This window comes from Marmota flaviventris, chromosome 13 (assembly GCF_047511675.1).
Source record: "Marmota flaviventris isolate mMarFla1 chromosome 13, mMarFla1.hap1, whole genome shotgun sequence".
In the NCBI taxonomy this organism is placed as follows: Eukaryota; Metazoa; Chordata; class Mammalia; order Rodentia; family Sciuridae; genus Marmota; species Marmota flaviventris.
Window position 1 is genome coordinate 62,365,754 of NC_092510.1, and position 27,335 is coordinate 62,393,088.

Consider the following 27,335-nt stretch of genomic DNA (forward strand, 5'->3'; position numbering starts at 1 on the left):
AGATAAAGGCCATTTTTAATCCATATTTTGTATATTAGTGAATTAAGGTACAAATACGATACATAAATAGTGAAATTAGGAACCCAAACTGAATGATGTCTGAATCCAAAGTCACATTCTTGGCTGTGAAGCTTATATGTGATAGCTACTCACACATGGCTACTGAGAAACAGAAATGTGGCTAGTTCTGATTCAGATGAGCTGTTAATGTAAAGTGCACAGTGGCTTTCAGTCACATGAGAAAAAGAAATGGTTCAATAAGGTTTATATTAATTCTATACTGAAATCATAATACTTGGGCTATGTGGTTTAAAATATGTATCATTTAAATTAATTTCAATTGTTTCTTTTTTCTTTTCAATGTGGTTTCCAGAAATTTTGAATAACTAATGCAGTTTTCTCTGTGGCTTCTCATTATTTCTAATGAACAGTGCTGCACAAAACTACATAGCCTCCATTTTTCTTGGTTAAATTAGGTGAAAGGCTTTGAAATGCTAACCTTCTTCTTGGAGATCCTCTGACAATTATTCATTCTTTTGTGTCTCTTTCATGGCCAACTTTATCTATTTGACTTAAATGTAGTTATTTATATAAATATTGGTTATTTCTCACTAAAACATAAGTTGCAAGAAGTCAAGACCCAGAATTTTCAACTTGCAAAGCTAAGGAACAAGGAAAAGGAGGGTTTTGTTTTTGTTTTTAAGTGAAAAACAATCTCAACATTTTTAGCCTAAATTAGCCTCTTTTTTTTCCCCATGAGCTGTCTTCTGAGTACCCATAATGGTGTCAGAAAGGACTCTATAAAGATTCATGAGGGGTGGGAAAACTACAGATTGTGGTCAAATCCAGTGCACCACTGATTTTTATAAATATTATTTTACTGGAACAGAGCCATAGACATTAATTTATGTGTTTTCTATGGTTGCTTTAGCTATAATAGTAGAACTTAGAGCTGTGACCTTCAAATCTTGAAGTATTTGGTATCTTGCCCTTCATAGAAAATGTCTGTACATCCTTAGGCAATTTAAGCCCTCAATCTTCCTCTCCTTCTATACTTTCCAGTTCAAGTAACAATTACATTTTCATCTGAAGAAATGCAGAAATCCTTTTAAAGCTTTCAATAACTACAATTTATTCATATTGTGTTTCAAAGATGTTTGTATTATAATAAACATTTCTATAATAGCAATCCAGGAATCCTCTGTGACTATTTCTCCGTTAAGATATTGAGGCTTAGAAGAAATTTTGATACATACATCCTCTATGCTGATGACATGAAATAGGGGCTATCTCTTAAAATTAATTTCAGCTGAGGTCCCTAGATTTCAAGGTTTCAAAACTTATAATACCATGTCCAAAACAGCTACTATGTACTTGTTATATCAGTAAATTCACTGAAAAAAAAAAGGATGCTTTCCTAATAGGGAGTGCATTTTAAAACAACTTTTCTGTATAACAAAGAAAACCAATGCAGATATAATAACTATTACTAATGTGAACTATCAATACAAGACAACTTTGCATTTTTAAATTTTATTTTGCACCAGGTGGGTAATTTAAAGGTCACAGACAGTGAAGGAAATTGTCATTTTATTCGAGAGCATATTTGTCTTGATATGATCAATTTATCCCAATTTTTCAAGATGTCGAAGATGAAGTAACATTTAAATTATTATTAAACAAGGCATACATTTTTTTTAACCAAGTATATCAAGAAAGGATAGAGAAACATTTATTTTTTACCCATGCTTCTACAAGTAGCTCTGGTGAACTTTCCACATATCACCTTCCCAATTGACAAGTACTGTGCATACCATTAAGCTGGGTCATAAAGCAAGAAAACAGTATAGAAAGTTCATGGAAATCTTCAAATATTTTTATCAAGTTTTGCAATGAATTATTTTGTTCTGAGAAGCATTCTTACAAATAAAATGCTAAATATGAATTGGGGTATTTCATGTGTATGTATGTGTATATATACTTTTCATATATGTAAATTTCCATTCATTACTGCCTCCTTATTTATTTAATGGAGAACTGGAGTACGTTTAGAGGAAAATAATCTTTAAAACCCAGTAAGTCTTTATGATATTTGAATAAAATTTTTCATGAAATATGTAATCTGCTAAATAAAACAAAAAAAAATCTGTAATTCCGAGGAATTCTGTTGTAAAACAATAATTCTCCAATTAGACTAAGCACAAATGACCAATTTGTGAACAAAAGGAAAACAACTTTTTTTAAGTGATTAATAAGCATTAGTAATATTGAAGAATTGGTTGATACTAGATCTTCATTCCTTCCCAAGGATCACTTATAAAACAGGTTATTAAGAAAGACAAGAGCTGTAATGATAGTAAGCATTGGACAATGACATCCTTTTACATACATGTGGTTTATTATTTACCAATATACCAGTTTATATATATGTTATGAATTTTTGCAAGTCTAAGTATTCATAGAAACTGAAATGCATTTCTTAGTTGCAAATGGTATAAACAGAATTCAGAATAACTTGAGAAATATAGCAGAATTATTTGCTCACTAACTAGATCTTTTAGAAGTGGCTTGAAAGCTATGCCATAGTACTATCACTCTGTATCTCTATATTTCCATGCTCTTCTTCTCACTATTAGTCTCTTTAAAATTCTCTTATTTTTTCATGTTATAAATAAATTGTCCTTAAATAATCAAAAAAATGCCTACTGGCCAAATAGCCAGCATGTTATACCTATCTATTCTAAAGAAAAAAAAAAAAACAGAACAAAATTCCTCACCTTTCACATGTTGGAAATATCGTGGAAGGATGCTTACTTATTTTTCTATATTTACTTACTTTATTGCTTTTTTATTTTGCAGGACTGGAAATCAAAGCTGGGCCTTGCACATTCCAGGCATGCACTCTACTACTGAGATACAACACCAGCACTATTTATTTTTTAAAAATTGACAGTTGGGCTGGGGTTTGTAGTTCAGTTTCAGAGTGCCTTCTAAGTATGTTCAAGGGCCCGGGTTCAAATCTCAGCAACAAGTAAAAAGTAAAAATAAATAAGTAATTAAATGAATAAGTTGACAGATATAATTGTGTCTTTACCTTGTACTATAGATAGATAGACACACATATCCATATATCTATACATCTATATCTATATATATCTACATATTATAGATATATATGGATATCTATATATCTAGATGTATAGAGAGTGATATAGGTACACAAACATTGTGGAATATTTACACTGGGGAATGACTAACTCTAGCTAATTATCATATATATTACTTCATGTAGTCTACATTTCTGTGGTGAGAATGCATTCACTTTCTTAGCATATTTCAAGAATATAATATACTTCTTACTATCATCACTGTCATATAATAGAGCTATTGAATTTATCCCTTCTAGCCAAATGAAATTCCATGTCCTTCCCCAGACTCCATAACGACTATACTATTTTCTACATCTTAAAATGAAAGTTTGCTTTTTGGATACCATTAATGAGTGAGATTATGCAGGATTTAGGAAAAATCCTTACTGACCTTTATTTGAACATAAGCCAACTCTTTAAAGCAATTATTATGGGCAAGTTTAGGGGTGGAACAATGTAATTGAATGAATATGCATCACATAATCCCATCAGAACTACATGAAGGGTTAGGTAGAGCATTTGCCTCGCACCTGTGAGGCACTGGGTTGGGTCCTTAGCACCACATAACAATAGATAAACAAAATAAAGGTATCGTGTCCATTTACAACCAAGATTTAAAACACAAAACAAAACAAAAGCAAAAAACTGTACATGGAGTACAGACAGAATCTCTCCCCTAAAACAGGGATTTCTGAAAAACAAAATATCTGATGTTGTGTTAGAGTCTCCAGAGATATGAAAATAAAACATCCAGTGGAGATCCATGTATGGTGGCACATGCCTATAACCCCAGATACTTGAAAGGCTGGGGCAGGAACATCACAAATTTGAGGCCAGAATGAACAATCAACCAATTAATCAATAAAAATTAAATTAAATATCCAGGGGTATTACATATGCTTATAAAAATCATTATGTAAAATATACAATTCAAACAGTTTTGCCTGCATTGCTCCAATTTATAATCTAAACTGGACACTCAACAACTTTGTAATTTGGGTAATTCATTTGCCAACAACTGAAGTAATACTGTTTTCACTAATAACACTTTTCATAACAATTTGTAGGAAGAAAAAAGATGTTAGAGCTGTCTTTCAAACGTTCTCATGCTGTAGATGGATAAGAGATATACTGAGAGCAATTCTGTCTGTCAAAATTTCAGATTTACTTGTTTTTAAGACTGATATATTAAAAAACTTGCACATGTGTATTATGACATAATTTCAACTAGCAAAGAACAATAATAAAGAAACCTGGGAAAACTATGTAAGTCCTTCAATATAAAAATAACTGAAGTAAGTCATGTCCATACTAGAATATGTATAACACCTATCAAAGGACTGATATGTGTCTGTCTGATGTGACACATAAAGATGTATTATGATGCATTGTTATGTGGAAACATCAAAATGCAGAACAATATATTATAAAGTGACGTCCTTTAAATAGTTCTAGAAGGACACGCATCAACAGGATAATAGTGGCTGTTCCTGTGGAAAGAAGAAACTGGGAAGAGACTGAAGAGAAGAAGAAATTTTCATTTACATTACTTGATTCTGCTATAGTTTATATTTGAAACAATAAGCATATTTTACTTTTGAAATAAGAGCATTTCCAAAATTTTAAAATAAGAGCAACATTAATTGCTAACTATATTCACAAATGCTTTGAAAAAAATGTAAATAGAGAAAAATAAATAGAGCCATAAGTGAAGGCAAAATACTGTTTCCTCAGGTAAGAAATCTCAATGTGAAATCTAGCCCTTTTTATTTTGAAAAACAACTTAATTCACCTTCTCTAATTAGCATTGTCACATACTGCTGTGGCCTGAATGTGTTCCCCCAAATTTTTATGCTGAAATTTGATCTCCAATGTGATTATATTGAAAGGTGGCACCTTAGGAGGTAATTATGTAAGGAGGTTATAGTGCTCATGAACGGGATTAATGACCTTATAAAAGGCCACAAGGAACTAGCTAAGCCCTTTTTTCTCCCTCCTCCTTTCTCTCTCAATGGACACAGAACTCTAAGCACCCCTTCTTGGAAGCAGAGGTCCTGGGAATCTGCAAAAGTTTTGATCTTGGAATTCCTGAATTCCAGAACTGTGAGAAGTAACAGATTCACAACATTTACAAAATCTTATTATTTACAAATCAGTCTCTGGTATTTCGATATGGCAGCATAAATGAACTATGACACATATAAAATGGGAGAAAATGGGCAGAAGGTTCACTAAATATGGATGAATTCTAACAGGTGTTGTACATTAATCATTTTCTCCAAGTCTTCAACAACTTTTAAGTTGTTTTCATAGATCTCAGATCCCTTATTTTACTTCAGCCTTTAAAATCCTGTGTTTTACTATTGTAAAATATATTCAGGAAACCATACCATAACCTCTGTACACACCAAAAGTCAGATGCACAGCAAAAAATCTGAGGAAAATTGTTCCTCTTTAAGGCAGCTGCTGTGATGCCTACTGTGGAGCTACCTGACATACAGGAGCAAGCTCACATTGCATGGTGGAATCAGGGGTTATTTGGAGAAAAAATCCTATTCCTTTTGCTTTCAAATAAATTATCAGATGGAGGGCAAAGTATGTTTAAAGCAGACAAGACTTTTTCCCCAGCTTTATTGAGGTACAATTGATAAATAAAAATTAGGTACATATTTATGGTGTAAAATGTGATATTTTGATGTATGTATACATTCTGAGATGATTACAAAAATCAAGCAAATAAACATATTCACCATCTGACAAAGTTACCAATTTGTGTGTGTGTGATAGGAGCACGAATACCTACTTTCTCAACACATTAGAATTAAAAGATGCAACATTAACTATGCTGTACATCGATCTCTAGAACATATTCATTATGTACAAATAAAACTCTTATCCTTTGACCAATATTTTCCATTTCTTCCACTTTCAAGCCTCTGACCAAAACCATTGTGTCTTCTGCTTCTGAATCCGACATTTTTAAATTCCAAATATAAGGGAGAATATAAAACATTTGTCCTTATGTGACTGGCTTATTTCATTTAAGATATTGTATGCCATGGTCATCCATGCTGTTACAAATAACATTCCTTCTTTAAAGGCTGAATAATAGCCTATATCACATGTAACATATTTATATGTCATATATATGTATTTATGATGGATATGGATATATATGGTACATTTTCTTTATTCATCTGTCAGAAATTCATAGATCTATACCTCTGTGATGGAAATATATTTATATCTATAAATATCTATCTATATATTATATAATATATATGTATGTGTGTGTGTATATATACATCTGCATCCAAAAAAGGCAAATAGCTTCTGATACGTTGAAAATATGGTGACCACTAAGACACATAGATTTTCAAATATCATGCAGTGTTTTGAGCAAATCTGAAATAATGGCCAGGAGAAGCATTTACACTCTTTAAAAATGATCTATTACGTTTTTCATGTATTACACTTACAAACTGTAAGTCTTGAGTCAAGTATGGCCCCTTACCTCTTTTTGAATGGTTGGGAGTTAAAAATGACTTTTAAATTTTAAATAGTTGTAAAGAATATAACAATATTTTGACATGTAAAAATGGTAGATGTAATGTCCAAATGTCTGTATGAATAATATTTACATTATAAAAATGAAAACTATTAAACGTTATTCATTATAAATTTCTTAAATTTATAAACTTATATTTATGAGGATGTCCTGATTATGGATGACCATAAACAAACAAATAACAACAACAAAAATCTGCCTATTGTGCCTCTAAAAAATTTAAGTAGATAAGTATTTTGCCTCATTCCAACACCACCACCCCCCAATATTTGCCAAAGTAAAGGTCAGGAGTGAATAAAAATTACATTGATATTTGTGTATTCAAATTAGATGCTGACAATATGACCCCCCAAACTAAATTTGTAATCCTTGAAGAGGCATCTAGATTCCATTTGGCATTCAAGGAAAAACGTATGGTTGATAGAGGTAAGGTAGAGTAAAATATGGGTTATCACAGTGAATGTAAATTAATTTGCATATGAAACCTATTAGGATGGTGTAAGTCATCATATGATAGAAACATGTAGGTCAGATTAAGGCCTTGGACAATGAGAGTGATCTAATGCTCCTTTTATGTCATTAGCCTAATTTCTTTACTGGGAACAGATTTTAATGCTACACTTAGGGATTTAACTCAACTGGGGTCAACTCTGTCTTCCCCTACAACAATGGTAGTCAAAAAAGCACTAGACTAATTTGTTTCCTGTGGTAGAGGTTGCAGAGGCTTCTATGAGCCTTCAGCCCTGCAGGCTCCTCACCCAGTTTCTTCAACATTGAATAAACATGACTTTCAGTGACATCAATCAGAATTATGCCTTTCATCTTCTTTTTGCAGAAAAGATGATATTAAGGGAGGTTATTTTAATCTTCCTGTACTCTGAATGGAAGAGCAAATTTCCCTCCTCATGAAAGGCAGAAAGGAGAAAAAAAATGGAAGAACTGAGGATTCAGAGATGCTCATCCTTTGAATATCTTAGTCATTTGTCTTGACTGCTTCTCAGAAGGGCCATAGATAATACTAAAACAGAAAAATGCACTTAGTGTATCCAAGATGATTAGAACATTGCATTTAAAACATGAAAGCCAGGCATGGTGGAGCATACCTGTAATTCCAGCACTTTGGGAGGCTGAGGCAGGAGAATCACAAATTTAAGGCCATCCTCAGCAGATTAGTGAGGCCCTAAGCAATTTAGTGAAAATAAACAAATAAATAAATAAAATGGACTGGGGATGTGGCTCAGTGGTAAAGTGTCGCAGGTTTCAATTATATGTATGTATGGATATACACTCATATACATACAAAAACCTCATAAGAAACTAGAATCTAAAAGACTATGCAAGTGCAATAAAAATTTATGGTTCAAAGTATCTGTTTATTATATCAGAAAAGGGGCTGTAACATAAGTTCCAAGAAGGAAATAACCCAGGCTTGATAATTATTTTACCTCCTGATGCCTGTACATTGCTAGACATCAGAAATGTACCCAATAATTATTTTTAGAATAAGTGAGAAATCATTGAATCCTTAATGTACAAAAAATAGTATATTTTTTTTGGAAAAAGTCCTATATCACAGTAGAAACCCAAAGGCAAAGTACATTAACTGGCGATTTATAGCAATAAGATGAACCAGAAAAATCAACAGACTTATGCCATTGTGTTTTCTCTATCAGATGGGTATTTTTATAGCATTGACAACTGCCCAGTGTTGGTGAGAGTGTTAGAAAACTGATACTTTTCTTACAGTTTGGGGGATTATACACTGTTAAAATTTTCTGAGGGACATTTTTGCTGGTGCATCAAAATGAAAATTAAAATAACAAAAATATTTCTTCATTAAACAAAACAAGTTGAGAACACACACACACACACACACACACACACCCTGGCTTACAGAAAAGAACATGTGCTGCATGACCATTCCTGTAAAGTTCAAAAAACATGAAAAACTAAGCTAATTTATGGTCATAGGAATCAAGATAGAAGTTAATTTGGAGAAAGGAGATAATAATTGAGAGTGGGGATGAGAGAGTGTCTGGGGTCCTAGTGATGTTCTATTCCATTTTTATGTTTTTATTGGTGCATTATAATTATACATAATAATGGGATTCATTGTGACATTTTCAATACATGCACATAATATAATTTGCTCAATTTCATTCTCCAGTGTAATGTTCTGTTTCTTGATGTAGGTTGCGGTTGCATGGTGTGTTCAGTTTGTGAAAGTTCATCAAGATGTATACTCTAGATTTTCCATTTTTCTATGTATAAATCATATTGCAAAGAAGAGTTTAATTTTTAAAATACTCATCATACATATTTCTGTTCTACTGGTGAAAACACATTGCACATAAATGTATAGTCATGATCACTAAAATACATGGATTTAGATGAATAAATAAAAGCAAAGGTTGCATATATGTGCATGCATGCATACATATACACATGCATATGCAATATTTTCTGAATAGATTTCCATTCAGTGGAAGTCCCTTAGGCCTTGAGCTATATCTGACTCAAATCAGTTGTTATCAAAACAGATTGAAGTGATGTGTCTCAAGGTGACAAAAGATGGTTGAGGTCACCACTTAACAAATGCCCTTAAGTAATCAGCCACCAGATCTGCCACAGTGCATTACTAAAATTGAAAGGCATCTCTGCAAGTGAGTGCTCTGTGTTTGAGGTTACACAAAAATGAAGTCCTCCTGGTCATAAACATCCTTTGAACATAAAGAAATGTACCTCTCTGCCCTGATTATTGTCCTTAAATAAAAACAGGCTGTAATCAACCACATCACTTTTAGCTGCGTGGACACTGTGCAATCATTTGGACTGAACAGGTCAAAAGTTTGTTATCTATGACAGAAACAAAATAATAAAATGAAGAATTAAATGACCTTTGCTTACATGCAAGATTTTTCCAGTTTGGTAGGATGTTTGTACTTTCATTACCCATGTGAGTTTTGAACTTCCTGTATTTTAAAGTTTCTCTTTTCTGGATCAGATTCAGAAACCTCTTTCATCACAAGTATAAATGCAAAACAGGCCATCGCTGGCATACATTGATTTTTCTTTTTAAAACTGAAAAAATATCCCACTTAAGAGACATTTTCCTTTCATTATGTCATGGGAATATGATATTTGTGATCTTCCTCCCGTTTTAATAGTAAATTAGCCATGGCAAGAATATTAAGTGAAAAAGTAAGTCCTCTGAATTAGAAAACAGAGAACTCTGCAGATAGTATAATAAAGATGTTATTTCATACTTGTGATAAAGAATAAAAATAAGAGTGGTTAGTTTTATGGTGATAGCATTAAAAGGCCATGTCTGCCTATCCTTAGTTTATTCTAAATAATATTTCTAATTATTCCCGAAGTCATTTAGAAGCCAGAAGCTACTTATATGTTTTTACCATAAAACTCTTCCCTATATAGTTTGACCCTGAAAGGACAAAACCATCTGTTTTAATTTTTATATGTTTTATTTACATAACCCTAAGCTTGCATAAAATTTTGGTTAGAACAAGAAATGTACTTTTAATAAGATACTTGTATTTCCTATTAACTAAGTTTGGGTAAGATAAAAATTCTAGCTACCCTTTTCCTCATTCTGCTCTTTTAGTTGCTTCTTGGATAATGTTTTCGAATGAAAACGAAATTTATGGTATAAATATATTTGCATAAGAAGATTTCTCTAGTGATGGAGATAGCATTGAAGTTGAAACTTTTCCCACATAAGTCAAGATGACCACTCAGTTAATGTAGCTTGAAGAACTGGGGGCTTTCAAGGAGGAGCTGAATGTTAGTGGCAAGCTTATGCAGTAGCACAGAAACTCAGGCTAAGGTTATGAGAGAAAAATGGATTTTAATCCTAGCTCAACCATTGGGGTGACCTTGGGCAAAGTAGTGATTTCCAAATTGAGAAAGGTAGACTAGAATAATACTTCCAATCTGGTCCTTTTTTAGTGTTTACCATGTAAATTAGATGAAGAATCACCACATACCCAGTTATTGAGTCAAAAATCTTTGATTTTTTTTCCTCTATCCCTCACTACACATTCAATCATTAGCATTCCCAAATGGCTTCCTCTCTCTTTACCTTTCTGCCATTACCATTTCACCCAAATTGCCAACCCATAGAGTGCTCAAATTCCTGCAAGAATGTTCTGAATTCTTCCACAACATTCAACACACAGCATCTAGAGTATTCTTTTTTAAAAGTTAAATGAAGTCACTTACTCCCCTGCTTATAACTCTATATGAACTCTCCATCATGAATTAAATATCTAAATCCATTTGCCAGGCTTATATTCTCCTCCTTACTGATTATGACCCAGCCACGTAGATCTGTGTACAATGCCCTTCTTCTTTTTTATTCTGATTCCAAACTAACCATCACCTTTTCCTTGTCCCCTCTGAAAGAGACACCAATCCCTGAAAATCCTATCAGTGCTGGGCACTCCTGTAGTCCCAGCTACCCAAGCAGGCTAAGAAAGGAGGATCACAAGTTCCAGGACAGCCTGGACAATTTAGTAAGACCTCCTGTCTCAAAACAAAATATAAAGGACTTTAGATGTAGCTTAGTGATAGAATGTTCACCTGACATGCACGAGGCCTTGGGTTTAATCCCTATAACACACACACACACACACACACACATACACACACAATATACACACAATATTACTTTATATTATTTATTTCTGTTTTATTCACTTCTATGCTTTCTGTACTGCACACATAAAACGTGCCTTTCAAATATTTTTTGAATGAATGAATGAACTTAAGAAAAACAACTTTGTTATTATAAAATGCACATCATTTACTTACCTGTCAGTGCTGAACTACTAGAAACTTCATGAGCAAGATATGTACAGTGAGTAGCACAGTGCCCAGGACAATGTAGGACTTCACAAATCATTATTAGCAATGTGGGCATATTTGTCACTGTTTTTGTTGTTAAAATAATGACTATACTAATTGATTGCAAAGGATTTGTTGTTGAGCAATAGTCTCCTAAATATGAAAGATGAAGGTTTTCCATTTTCAAACAAAATATTAAAACAGTACTTTTGCATAAGTGGCCAGTGAGTGAATGGCTTTCAGCATTAGAAGCAAACCTGGGCCACAGTATTAATGATGTATACAAAAATCCTTTACTCTTTCTTTTTTTTCTTTTTCTTTCTTTCTTTTCTTTTTTTTTTTTTTTTTTACCATCCTGAGATTCTTAAAATCACTGCACTTGTTTATTCTGTGTGTTAGAAGGAGCTGGAAAAATATGAATGATGAGAATTTGAGAAAATATAGAGGTAGGTTGGGAGTCAAAGAGATCTAGATTCACTCTCAGTCTCTTCCACTCGCTGACAAGCTTGGGATCACAACTTCTGTGTCCTGAGCCTCAATTTCCTCATGCAACATCTCCACAGCCTTATTTGGTAGGATGAATAATATAATGATTATACTTCACCCAGCACAATAGTTAAGCATATGATCAATATGACTTAATAGTCCTTTTCCTATAAGTGTGATGGTGGGAAATAACTCTGGGAACAGCATATGGCTTTTTATCTCTGTATGAGCTTGCCTAATTTCATTGTTATTTAGGCTTTCTTTAACTTTTTAAAATTCTATTTCTGGGGGTACTAATGTGGTCATACTGTCCACTCAGTCATATACATATGCATACGTGTGTTGCATATGCATATGTTCATTTTTAGTGATACTGTTTGAAAACTATATAATGCAGTCTTTGTGTAAGTCATGGCATTTAATTTGAAGCACAACATCAAAATGTATGATAAAATGAATGATAAATAATGATGTCTTATACGGACAAGGTAATTGCTCAAAAAATGAAAGAAAAACTGTACTGTTGACAGTTTGTTTCTTAAATAAAACATGTACCTATTTCCACAAACTTGCAACAAACCTGGAAAATGGAATATTGCCCAAAATCATGAGGAATTTGAACATGAGTTATTGTTATGGTCCATTAAACACACTCTAAAAATCTTAATATGTCTCTGCATCAGAAGGCTGTGCATGTACAGGCATATAACCATACTATTACAATGCCCAAAGAGCAAATTGCTCAACTCAGCTGCATCAATGGTCTTTCCATAGAGAAAAGTCTGCAGAGTTTCCAACAGCTCTCAGGGCAGCGTTCTCCTAAGTGAGGTAAATTCTCTCTTTGCATTGTTTTCTTCCCAGGTGATTCAAGCTGCCAGGTATATGACTAGGACTCAAATACTGGAAAATACAGGGAAGCACACTGTCATTTCTTAAGTGTTAGTCAAAATGCATTCCTCAGAAGCAGAGTTACAATAATAGTCCAAACAATAATTTGAAAAAACAGTTTGCCCAGCTATTCCTGTTCAGCATCTGGTTCCGTTATCTTCTGTCCCCCTTTCTTTTTGATGCATTTTTATGCCTTAGATCTTCCTTAGAATATCATCACTCAGCTCTAATGCATAAGACACAAGAATTTATATTGAAAATGAGGTTCACAATACTTAGTTGCTAGAGACAACCTAAGGCAGCTTTTGCAATGTGTAATATATGTATCAATTACCTTTCAAGGAAGGGATCTGTTTTCTTGATGGGCTCTTATTGGGCAGGGAGAATAATATGTATATTTATATACAAATATATAAAATATAAATGTATATATCATACATATGCATAAATTTTAAATTCCAGACATCCTTGCAAACTTTTATTATTATTTGTATTCTTTCTTTTTTTTTTCAAGGAAATGGAATTAGATGGTAACTTTATTTTTTTTTATTTTTATTGTTGGTTGTTCAAAACATTACATAGTTCTTGATATATCATATTTCACATTTTGATTCAAGTGGGTTATGAACTCCCATTTTTACCCAGTATACAGATTGCAGAATCACATCGGTTACACATCCACTTTTTTACATACTGCCATACTAGTGTCTATTGTATTCTGCTGCCTTTCCTATCCTCTATTATCCCCCCCTCCCCTCCCCTCCCCTCCCCTCTTCTCTCTCTACCCCATCTACTGTAATTCATTTCTCCCCCTGGTTATTTTTTTCCCTTTCCCCTCACTTCCTCTTGTATGTAATTTTGTATAACCCTGAGGGTTTCCTTCCATTTCCATGCAATTTCCATTCTCTCTCCCTTTCCCTCCCACCTCTCATCCCTGTTTAATGTTAATCTTCTTCTCATGCTCTCCCTCCATACTCTGTTCTTAGTTACTCTCCTTATATCAAAGAAGACATTTGGCATTTGTTTTTTAGGGATTGGCTAGCTTCACTTAGCAAAATCTGCTCTAATGCCATCCATTTCCCTGCAAATTCTATGATTTTGTCATTTTTTTAATGCAGAGTAATACTCCATTGTGTATAAATGCCACATTTTTTTTTTATCCATTCATCTATTGAAGGGCATCTAGGTTGGTTTCACAGTCTTGCTACTGTGAATTGTGCTGCTATGAACATCAATGTAGCAGTGTCCCTGTAGTGTGCTCTTTTTAGGTCTTTAGGGAATAGACCAAGAAGGGGAATAGCTGGGTCAAATGGTGGCTCCATTCCCAGCATTCCAAGAAATCTCCATACTGCTTTCCAAATTGGCTGCACCAATTTGCAGTCCCACCAGCAATGTACAAGTGTACCCTTTTCCCCACATCCTCTCCAGCACTTGTTGTTGTTTGACTTCATAATGGCTGCCAATATTTCTGGAGTGAGATGGTATCTTAGGGGGGTTTTGATTTGCATTACTCTGACTGCTAGTGATGGTGAGCATTTTTTCATGTACTTGTTGATTGATTGTATGTCCTCCTCTGAGAAGTGTCTGTTCAGGTCCTTGGCCCATTTGTTGATTGGGTTATTTGTTTTCTTATTGTTTAATTTTTTGAGTTCTTTGTATACTCTGGATATTAGGGCTCTATCTGAAGTGTGAGGAGTAAAGATTTGTTCCCAGGATGTAGGCTCCCTATTTACTTCTCTTATTGTTTCTTTTGCTGAGAAAAAACTTTTTAGTTTGAGTAAGTCCCATTTGTTGATTCTAGTTATTAACTCTTGTGCTATTGGTGTCCTATTGAGGAATTTGGAGCCCGACCCCACAGTATGTAGATCGTAGCCAACTTTTTCTTCTATCAGACGGCGTGTCTCTGATTTGATATCAAGCTCCTTGATCCATTTTGAATTCACTTTTGTGCGTGGCGAGAGAAAGGGATTCAGTTTCATTTTGTTGCATATGGATTTCCAGTTTTCCCAGCACCATTTGTTGAAGATGCTATCCTTCCTCCATTGTACGCTTTTAGCCCCTTTATCAAATATAAGATAGTTGTAATATTGTGGATTGGTTTCTGTGTCCTCTATTCTGTACCATTGGTCCACCCGCCTGTTTTGGTACCAGTACCATGCTGTTTTTGTTACTATTTCTCTGTAGTATAGTTTGAAGTCTCGTATCGCTATACCGCCTGATTCACACTTCCTGCTTAGAGTTATTTTTGCTATTCTGGGTCTTTTATTTTTCCATATGCATTTCATCATTGCTTTATCTATTTCTACAAGAAATGCCGTTGGGATTTTGATTGGCATTGCATAAAACCTATAGAGAACTTTTGGTAATATCGCCATTTTGATGATGTTAGTTCTGCCTATCCACGAACAGGGAATATTTTTCCATCTTCTAAGATCTTCTTCTATTTCTCTCTTTAGGGTTCTATAGTTTTCATTGTATAAGACTTTCACCTCTTTTGTTAGGTTGATTCCCAAGTATTTTATTTTTTTTGAGGATATTGTGAATGGAGTGGTTGTCCTCATTTCCATTTCAGAGGATTTGTCGCTGATATACAGGAATGCCTTTGATTTATGCGTGTTGATTTTATATCCTGCCACTTTGCTGAATTCATTTATTAGCTCTAATAGTTTCTTTGTAGACCCTTTTGGGTCTGCTAGTTATAGAATCATGTCACCTGCAAATAGTGATAATTTAAGTTCTTCTTTTCCTATTTTTATGCCTTTAATTTCTTTCATCTGTCTAATTGCTCTGGCCAGTGTTTCGAGAACTATGTTGAACAGAAGTGGTGAGAGAGGGCATCCCTGTCTTGTTCCAGATTTTAGAGGGAATGCCTTCAGTTTTTCTCCATTCAGAATGATGCTAGCCTGAGGCTTAGCATAGATTGCTTTTACAATATTGAGGTATGTTCCTGTTATCCCTAGTTTTTCTAGAGTTTTGAACATAAAGGGATGCTGTACTTTGTCGATTGCTTTTTCTGCATCTATCGAGATGATCATATGGTTCTTATCTTTAAGTCTATTGATGTGGTGAATAACATTTATTGATTTCCATATATTGAACCAGCCTTGCATCCCAGGGATGAATCCTACTTGATCATGGTGCACAATGTTTTTGATATGTTTTTGTATCCGATTCACCAGAATTTTATTGAGGATTTTTGCATCTAGATTCATTAGACATATTGGTCTGTAGTTTTCTTTCTTTGAAGTATCTTTGTCTGGTTTAGGAATCAGGGTGATGTTGGCCTCATAGAATGAATTTGGAAGTTCTCCCTCTTTTTCTATTTCCTGGAATAGCTTGAAAAGTATTGGTATTAGTTCTTCTTTAAAGGTTTTGTAAAACTCTGCTGTATACCCATCCGGTCCTTGGCTTTTCTTAGTTGGTAGTCTTTTGATGGCTTCTTCTATTTCCTCAATTGATATTGGTCTGTTTAGGTTGTCTATATCCTCCTGACTCAATCTGAGTAGATCATATGACTTAAGAAATTTATCAATGCCTTCACTATCTTCTATTTTATTCGAGTATAAGGATTCAAAATAATTTCTAATTGTCTTCTGTATTTCTGAAGTGTCTGTTGTGATATTACCTTTTTCATCCCGTATGCTAGTAATTTGAGTTCTCTCTCTTCTTCTCTTCATTAGCATGGCTAAGGGTCTGTCGATCTTATTTATTTTTTCAAAGAACCAACTTTTAGTTTTGTCAATTTTTTCAATTGTTTCTTTGTTTCGATTTCATTAATTTCAGCCCTGATTTTAATTATTTCTTGCCTTCTACTTCTTTTGCTGTTGTTTTGCTCTTCTTTTTCTAGGATTTTGAGATGAAGTGTGAGATCATTTATTTGTTGGTTTTTCCTTTTTTTAAGGAATGAACTCCAGGCAATGAATTTTCCTCTTAGAAGTGCTTTCATTGTGTCCCATAGATTCTGATATGTTGTGTCTGTGTTTTCATTTATCTCTAAGAATTTTTTAATTCCCTCCTTGATGTCTTCTATAACCCATTGATCATTCAGTAACCTATTGTTCATTCTCCAAGTGATGCATGATTTTTCCTTCCTTCTTTTATCATTGATTTCCAGTTTCATTCCATTATGATCAGATAAGATACATGGTATTATCTCTACTCCTTTATATTGTCTAAGAGTTGCCCTGTGACATAATATATGATCTATTTTTGAGAAGGATCCATGTGCTGCTGAGAAAAAAGTGTAACTGCTTGATGTTGGGTGGAATGTTCTATATATGTCTATTAAGTCTTGGTTATTAATTGTATTATTGAGTTCTATAGTTTCTTTATTCAACTTTTGTTTGGAAGATCTGTCCAGTGGTGAGAGAGGTGTGTTGAAGTCTCCTATAATTATTGTATGGTGGTCTACTAGACTCTTGAACTTGAGAAGAGTTTGTTTGATGAACATAGCTGCACCATTGTTTGGAGCATATATATTTATGATTGTTATGTCTTGTTGGTGTATGGTTCCCTTGAGCAGTATGTAGTGTCCCTCTTCATCCCTTTTGATTAACTTTGGCTTGAAATCTATTTTATTTGATATGAGTTTGGACACTCCTGCTTGTTTCCGAAGACCATATGAGTGATATGATTTTTCCCAACCTTTCACCTTCAGCCTATGTATGTCTTTTCCTATCAAATGCGTCTCCTGTAGGCGGCATATTGTTGGATATTTTTTTTTTTTTTTGATCCACTCTACTAGCCTGTGTCTCTTAATTGGTGAGTTTAAGCCATTAACATTTAGGGTTATTATTGAGATATGGATTGTTCTTCCAGCCATATTTGTTTATTTATGTTACTTAACATGGTTTGTTTTTCCTCTTTGATTATTTTTTCCCTTTACTGTACTGACTCCCACTGTTGGTTTTCATTGTTATTTTCCATTTCCTCTTCCTGTAATGTTTTGCTGAGGATGTTTTGAAGAGATGGTTTTCTAGCTGCAAATTCTTTTAGCTTTTGTTTATCATGGAAGGTTTTAATTTCATCTTCCATCCTGAAGCTTAATGTCACTGGATACACAATTCTTGGTTGGAACCCATTTTCTTTCAGCGTTTGATATATGTTGTTCCAGGATCTTCTAGCTTTCAGAGTCTGTGTTGAAAGATCAGCTGTTATCCTGATTGGTTTACCCCTAAATGTAATCTGCTTCCTTTCTCTTGAAGCTTTTAAAATTCTCTCCTTATTCTGTATTTTGGGCATCTTCATTATAATGTGTCTAGGTGTGGATCTCTTATGATTTTGCACGTTCGGCATCCTGTAGGCTTCTAGGATTTGGGATTCTGTCTCATACTTCAAGTCTGGGAAGTTTTCTCGTATTATTTCGTTGAACAGATTGCTCATTCCTTTGGTATGGACCTCTATACCTTCCTGTATCCCAATGACTCTTAAGTTTGGTCTCTTGATGTTATCCCATATTTCTTGGATGTTCTGCTCATGGTTTCTTAAGAGTCTCGCTGAGCTGTCTATGTTCTTTTCAAGTTGAAATACCTGTCTTCATTGTCTGATGTTCTATCTTCTAAGTGTTCTACTCTGCTGGTAGTATTCTAATTTGAGTTTTTAAGTTGGTTTATTGCTTCCTGCATTTCTAGGATTTCTGTTTGTTTGTTTTTTATAACCTCTATCTCCCTGTACAGTTGATCTTTTGCTTCTTGGATTTGTTTATGTAATTCATTGTTGAAGTGATCTTTCATTGTCTGATTTTGCTGTCTAATGTCTTCCTTGAGACTCCAGATATCTGAAGCATGTAAATCCTGAATTCTTTATCTGACATTCCATCTGCTGCAGGTATTACCTCTTCTAAGGCTGAGTTGACCTGCATTGCTTGTGGTCCTTTCTTTCCTTGTCTTTTCATACTGCTCGAGTTTCTTTCTGCTTGGTGAAATTGTTGTGTTCTTGAATTTTCCACCTATATATTTATATTGCTCTTGTATAGTTGCAACGTCTCCCTTGCAGGGTCGGGCGGCGGCTGTGCTCCTCCTCCAATTTGGGTGATCTGTCTATCATACAGGTCGGCCGCTGGGCCCCTTCTCCAGGTCGCTTGGTCTGCCTACCTTGCGGGCAACGGCTGAGCCCCTCCTCCAATAGGGGTGACCTGTCTACCTTGCTGGCGGTCCGCTGGGCCTGTTCTCCAGGTTGCCAGTCTGCCGACCTTGCAGGCGCAGGCGGCAGCTCTGCCCCTCCTCCAATTGGGGTGATGTGTCTACCATGCCGGCGGTCCGCTGGGCCTGTCTGCCGGTCGGTCCCAGGTCTCTGTATTCTTTCTTAAAAATTTTTTAAAAATGTATTCTAATTTGTTATATATGACAGAAGAATGCATTTCAATTCATAATACACATATAGGGCACAATTTTTCACATCTCTGGTTGTATGCAAAGTAGAGTCACACCATTTGTGTCTTCATAAATGTACTTGGGGTAATGATTTCCATCTCATTCCACCATCTTTCCATCCCGCTCCCTCCTCCTTTCCCCTCCCTCCCCTTTACCAGATCTAAAGTTCCTCCATTACCCCCATGGCTATCCTGACTGAAATGAGATGAAATCTCAATGTAATTTTGATTTGCATTTCCCTATTTTGAACTAATTCCACTACTTCATTCAAGAGAAAAGTACACAAAAATCAGTCAATTATCAAAACAAAAATATTTTCCTATATAAGTAATATTTGTAATTATAATAACATAAAGATGTATTTAAATAAATCTAAATAAGACTATGACAAGTATTAATAGGTATTACCACTGAGTATAAATTATGGGTTATTCAGTTATTTTACTCAAATTTATTGAAGTATGATAATCATAAAATAATAGTGTACCATTTCAAAGACTTTTTAACAAATATAACCAAACTTTATCAAGATAAAGAATATTTCTGTGTCTCCTACCCTATGCAACAAACTCCACAGTACTCTTTCTTCACATGTATCACCTCAACTGGCACAGAGAATCAATGACTTTTTGTCATTATAGTTGTTGTTGTTGTTGTTGTTTGTAGAATTTTCTATAAATGGAATATATTCATATATATCAATTCTTTTACCCTGAGAAGTTGAATATTTTTTCATGTATTTATTGGCAATTTGTATTTGTTCTTTCAAGAATCTATTAAGTTGGCTCACTTATTAATTAAGTTATTTATTGGATTACTAATATTATTGGGTTATTACACATTTATTGTTTTGTGTGTGTATGTGTGTGTGAAGAATTTTAAGTTCTTTATATATTCTGGATATTAATGCCCTCTCTGAGAATTATGTGGCAAAGATCTCTTACTTTGTAAGCTCTATCTTCATGCTTTTGTTGCCTTTACTATACAGAAGTTTTTAATTTGATGCCAAAAAACATTTGTTGATTCTTGGTTTTATTCCTTGAGAAATACAGGTCTTGTTAAGGAAGCCAGTTCCAGTATCCATGACTTGGAGGGTTGGGCCTACATTTTCTTCTAGCAGTTACAGAGTATCTGGTCTAATTTCTAGGTCTTTGATCTACCTTGCGTTGACTTTTGTGCAGGGTGAAAGATAGAGGTCAAGTTTCCCTGCTTGTGTTTCCATTTGATAATTACTGCTTGATATTTTTAAGTTTCTAGGAGCTGGGAATGAAGCTCAGTGGCAAAGTACTTGCCCAGCATGTTCAAGGTCCTGGGTTCAGACCAGCACCAAAAGACAATTTTTTTTGTTTTGTTTTGTTTTTCTGTCTTTCTTAAGAAAGTACTTACTGAACTTTGTGTTGACAGATAATGAAGTGATTTTTTGAATAGTTTTAGTAGGCAGTTGAAGAGTAATCTTTATTCTAGGTATCATTTGTGCCTTCTACTGAGGTGAGACATTTCAGTAGTCTCTATAGAGTGTCCTTGGTATTTGTGAAGTTCTCTCTGCTCTGAATGGACAGATCTCTTTTGTGTCTTAGTTGTAGGCAAACTCATTGACCATTTACTTTACATTTCTTCAACAGACCTTTGCTTATCTTGTGAACTTTAACCATACTGATGCAAACTTTTGTGTCCGCCCACAGACCAAGGGGACCCTCTCTGTTGATGCATTCTTTTTAGAATTCTCTCTTCCTCTCCCTCTTTTTACCTCCTGCACCACAAATTTCATAGGCCTTATCTCTGAAAACCTCACTATATGTCTTCTCAACTGATCAATGCTCTCCTTGTGCTCCCTGACCCCACCCCCATCCCTGAAAAATAATCTGGAAAATGTCTCTAGACAGAAAGCCAAGCTGATTACAAATCTCCTCTTATTTTCCATCTTTTCTAATTCAGTCTTGTGTTACCTGTTGTATAATGTTTGAAATTAAATGTTTCATATACTTTGTCAGTTTTCTGACTGTTTAAGATGAAGAAAAGTCAAGTTATAGTTATGGAAACATAAACAGAATTTGAAGTCGTTAATGCTATTTTTACATATGTAACTTTTTTTCAAAATACTAATTTTATAATTAAAAACATACACAAAATGTCTGCATCTTCTTCTAAAGTGAAGATGATCCTAACACCAACGAGATAAAAATAGATATTTTCTTTCCTTTTTTGTTATTAGACATTTTGACTTTGGAAGAATATATTTCTAAATTTTTTTTGATGATGGGGGAAAAGTTTTATCCATATTTGCTACTAAGTTTGAAATAATTATTGTCTGATATCTTTTTCTATCTCGATAATGCCATTCTTCATGGTTGTAGCACAAGTTTTTATTTGTGGAGTTATGAAAAATGCAGGCTGGGCACCCAAGCAGAAAAAGAATGTTGTCTTCGAAGTCAAATCCCCAGTGTACAAAAAATCGTCTCAAAACCATGCAGCAGGTTTCAATACAATTCATAGCTACTGACATTTTATAGACCAGGAAGATCCAAGCTTAACTAGCATAGAAAAAGTAATACATTTCCTTCCTTTTGTAGAAGGCTGCATAAAATATATCTTTGAAGACAGAGTTGAGATTATCACCATGTTCTTCTATGGATAAATATGGGAGTTCAGTTTTTGAGGCTGTGGCATAGTTTGCAGGCAATAAATTCACATAACCATAAAAAAATGCTACTTGCAGAGAAAAAAAAACATTGGCGGTGTGTATTTCAGTTCTGTGCACTATAGGGTACTGATTTACAGAGATGGTTTCTCAGTACTTTATACTTTACAAACTCATATTTACTGTCCTGTAGTGTGGCTGATTCTCCAAGGATTTTTTGTTTGTTTGTTTGTTTGTTTTTTGTTTCTTTGATTATATTTTCTTGTGGAGAGGGAACGGGAAAAGGGTGCAAAGCACAAATTCACTTGAAGTGAATGGCATTCAATGACAGAAGAATGATAAATGAGTGCACCAGTGTTTAGTATTATCTATCCTATACCCCTGACACCCAGTCTCCTGATTTCTGCCTTCATAAACTCAGCTCAATATTTTATTTCTGCACAATGAAGTTTGTCTCAATAAAATTAGTTCCTGCAATTAGCTTCGTCAGCAATGATGAGCCAGCAGTAATGTGGTAATTTTGTACTAATAGCTGAAAGTGTGGTATCAGCTAATGCCTCTTTTCAGAGGTGCTGGCATGTAGATCCTTAACTAACTTCTCAGGTTTGGGGATAAATCTCTGCAGATTCCCAGAATCCTTATAGTTTACACTCATAAAAACATAAGTCTACTATTTTATTTTATGCAATAAGTAGCATTTATTCACTTATTAAGTATTTATTACATGGAAAGCACTACTCCAATGTTTTACATGTACTCTATCTTTCTATCACAAGAACCTTTCAAGCAGTCACAAAACCCATATGAGATCCCAGAGGTTGGTAGGTATATGCTCATTTGGAGTTTAAGCATGGGCAGCACGCTGACTTCAGAAACTGGTAGCATAGGGGATCACTCTATTTGTCACATGATTGCAACATTCTAGAAATCTAAAATTATTCAAAAATAAAAAAAAGTTTTAAAAATATATTACCAATACTCCTGTTTTCTCTAACTGAAGAAAACAGTCTGTGCTTAAAAAAAGGAAATAAAACCCATGATAGTTTTCTTCCTTTGCCTTTTATCTATAAGAAATAGTACATTTTAAGAGCAGATCCAGTTGTGATAAGGGAACAGAATACTGATTCCTTTCATTCCCTGTGGTCGAGTACATTATTTGAACTTCTTACTGTGCATCTCAGGGGAGGGTTATTTCTTGCTAGTTTTATTCCTTTGGCAACATCTTTAGAACCCTGCTGATTTTTCTCCCTGAGAGCGCTCTAGCTACTCTGCAAAGAGCTTACCCTCCATGGATGGGGTAAAAGTGATTGGCAAAAGCTAAGCTTATGGCCATACTGCAGAGTGAGGACGGAAAAACAATGTAACTTCCTAAAAACTGATAAGCTGCTTCTGTAACCTTACAGCCCTTCATTTTGTGCTTCAAAATCCCAGGATGTATCATGCCCCACGAAGAAGCTGACAGCATATCCCCCTGGAGAGGGCTGGCTTATCTCTTACTCAGTCCCAAAGATATAATAATGCATGCATTAAAAACTGGTTCTTACTGCTGGATCCTCATCTGTGGACAGAGATAATGGAGGTACTAGAATTGGCAGAATCTTTGGAGCCTCTGCCAAGTATGGAAGTTTTGTACAAACGATTTTTCAAACTGGCCGTTCCTACCTCTTTTTCCTGAGTATTTTTGGGATTTATATCAAGCTTCAGGTGGTTAGAGATAATTATCAATAAAAGGCATTGTTCTGAAAGTATAACTATGCTTTGGTGAGGAAAGTACAATTCACCAAACTGTTTTCACTATGACATTGGAGTTGACTATGGCTGCACTTATTCACTTCTTTGTGACCAAGAAATACAACTGCTGTTTAAGATTCTACTTCAGGTAGGGGAGAGGATGAGGGAAAACACTGGCTTCTTCCTTCTTTCTGTCTTCTATGTTTCAGTTGTCACTTGTCATTAGCTCAGCCAATAAAACTTAATATATAGCTGCATGGATGAATGAATAACATGTTTGCATGATAGCAACATGCCCATATACACCATTCCAGAATGATTATACACTTTCTGAATAACAGAGCAGCACAGTTCTGAAAAGGTAAAATACAGAGGTGAAATAAATAAATATATTAAACTAAAATTCACATCCCCAAGTTGTAACTGGTATACTAAATGCTTCCTACTTCCTTAATCACAAAGTTACTAAGCATTGGGAATCATAAACACCATGACTTCTAATGATACCATAAAGAAATTTAAAAATGCCAGGTAAAGACAAAGACATGGATACTGGCACTCTTGCAAACAAATGTTCATGTCTACATTTCTGGTCTTCAATTATGAGTATGTGTATGAGTTTATCATAACATAACCTTTCTATCATTTGCCTTCTTACTAGTGATCACCTTCATGATGCCTCACCAACAAGGGGCATTATATATGAATAATACAGACACACACACTTTAAATCAAGAAAAACATTAAGATTCTATTTTTTAAAAATAATATTGTAAGACATTCAGAATGGACATTCTTAAATTTTATATTATATTTATAATGAAACCATTTTAAAACTCCATCTTGGTCTGCTGTGAAACATGGATGTTCCAGTAGTTATGTGTCTTCATACATGTACTTGGAGTAATGATGTCCATCTCATTCCACCATCTTTCCTACCCTGTGTCCCCTCTTCATTACTCCCCTTTGCCCTATCTTAAGTTCCTCCATTCCTCTCATGGTCTCTCCCACTTCCATTATGGATCAGCATCCACATATCAGAGAAAACATTGGACACTTGTTTTTTGGGGATTGGCTCACTTAGCATTATATTCTCCAACTCCATCCATTTACCTGCAAATGGCATGATTTTATTCTCTTTTAATGCGGAGTAAGATTCCATTGTGTATATATTCCACAGTTTATTTACCCATTCATCTATTTAAGGGCATCTAGGTTAGTTCCACATTTTAGCTATTGTGAATCATGCTATTATAAACATTGACTTGGCTGTGTTATTATAGTATGCTGATTTTAAATCCTTTGGGTATAGACCTAGGAGTGGGATAGCTGTGTCAAATGGTGGTTTCATTCCAAGATTTTTAAGGAATCTCCATACTGCTTTCCAGATTGATTGCTCCAATTTTCAGTCCCAGCAACAATGTATTATTGTACCTTTCCCTCAACATCCTCACCAACACTTTTTGTTTGTATTCTTAATAGCTGCTATTCTGACTGGAGTAAGATGAAATCTTAGAGTAGTTTTGATTTGCATTTCTCTAATTGCTAGAGATGTTGAACATTTTTTCATAGTTTTGTTGACTGATTGTATATCATCTTCTGAGAAATGTCTGTTCAGTTCCTTAGCCCATTTATTGATTGGGTTATTTGCATTTTTGGCATTAAGTTTTTTGAGTTATTTATATATCCTAGAGATTAGTGCTCTAGCTGATGTGCATGTGGTAAAAAATTTGCTCCATTCTGTAGGTTTTCTCTTCATCTCACTGATTGTTTCTTTTGCTGAGAAGAAGCTTTTCAGCTTGAATCCATCCCATTTATTGATTCTTGATTTTATTTCTTGTATATAAAAGTCTTGTTAAAGAAGTCGAGGCCTAATTTGACATGATGAAGATTTGGGTGTTCTTTTTCTTCTATTAGCTGCAGGGTCCCTAGTCTAATTCCTAGGTCCTTGATACACTTTGACTTAAGTTTTGTGTATGGTGAGAGATAGGGGCTTAATTTCATTTTGCTTCATATGGAGTTTCATTTTTTCCAGCACCATTTGTTGAAGAGGCTATTATATGGGAAATAGGACTTTTTTTTTGTACTGGAAATTGAACCCAGGGGCCCCTAACCACTGGGCCACATCTCCAGCCCTTTTAAAATGTATTATTTAGAGACAGAGTCTTTGCTAATCTTCATAGGTCCTCATTAAGTTTCTGAGGCTGGCTTTGAACACCAATTCCATCCTCCTGCTTTAGCAGTCCCCACCCCACCAGGTGCTGGGATTACAGGCATGCCCCATGTGCTCATCAATTCATTACCACTTGTAAAAGGATATGAAAGTAATGCACTGAATAATAAATGGGGAATGAATACACAAAGAATTGTAATTTATTCAACATATACTTTGTCCTTTTTATTCCTTTTTGCTTTTGTGGTAGACTGACATGTTTATTCTGATGGATTAAGCAATAAGATAAAAAAAGTATTTAGATAAGGGTTAATTTGGAGGGGGATTGGGATACAAGGAATTATCTCAGAAATTATAAAACCAACTTGTTCTTTTTGTTAGAAAGAAAACAGATACAAATAGACTTTTCGCACTATCCCTTCTTTTAAGAACAGAATCTTGTTTCTTCCTGTGGTACCGCACCTCCTCACATTTAGACACAGTACTATTGATGGAGTAAAATATTTTCTTCCTGACTTTAGGGACTAACATGTAGCCTGTGAGTAGCAATTCACTGTTTTCTCTCTCTTTCTCCTAATAAATGGCTTAGGATATGGGATGAAAGAAAAAAATTAAAAAGTGATATCAATTATCAGATTCTAGATGAAACTATTCGAGAAAGAAATTAAAATGTGAGGATATAAGCCTGGAATACCCAGAGGGAAGAGTGTGCCTCACAACAGAATCCAGCAGTAGAAAAGAAAAACAAAAATATGCTAAGAAATAGTTTATTGATTCCACGTTTGAGAACCCAGATTCACCCATCCTTAAAACTTTCAGTTATACATCCAATATATGAAGTTTGCTACTGTTATTCTGTGTTGGATTGCCTGTCATTTATAATAAAATCTTTCTATTATATTTGCTATAATAAAATTCAAAACACAGTTACTAAATCAGAAGGATAAATGGTAAAAAATAAAAATAAAAAAGTAGAATTCTACTCATAATGTGATATTAGGAAATGGTCCTAGAAAAATACAACATTTGAGCCAGGTGTGGTAGCTCATGCCTGTAATCCCAGTGACTCAGGAGGCTGAGGCAAGAGGCCAGGCTCAGCAACTTACCAAGGTCCTAAGCAACTTTGTGAGACTCTGTCTCAATGGTACATAAATAAATAAAAAGGGCTGGGGTATAGCTCAGTGGTAAAGTGACCTTGATTCAATCCCCAGTACAAAAAATAAATAGAAAAAAGACATTTGATATACAGTTTTTTTTTAAATTTTTATTGTTGGTTGTTCAAAACATTACATAGTTCTTGATATATCATATTTCACACTTTGATTCAAGTGGGTTATGAACTCCCATTTTTACCCCATATACAGATTGCAGAATCACATCAGTTACACATCCATTGATTTACATATTGCCATACTAGTGTCTGTTGTATTCTGCTGCCTTTCCTATCCTCTACTATCCCCCCTCCCCT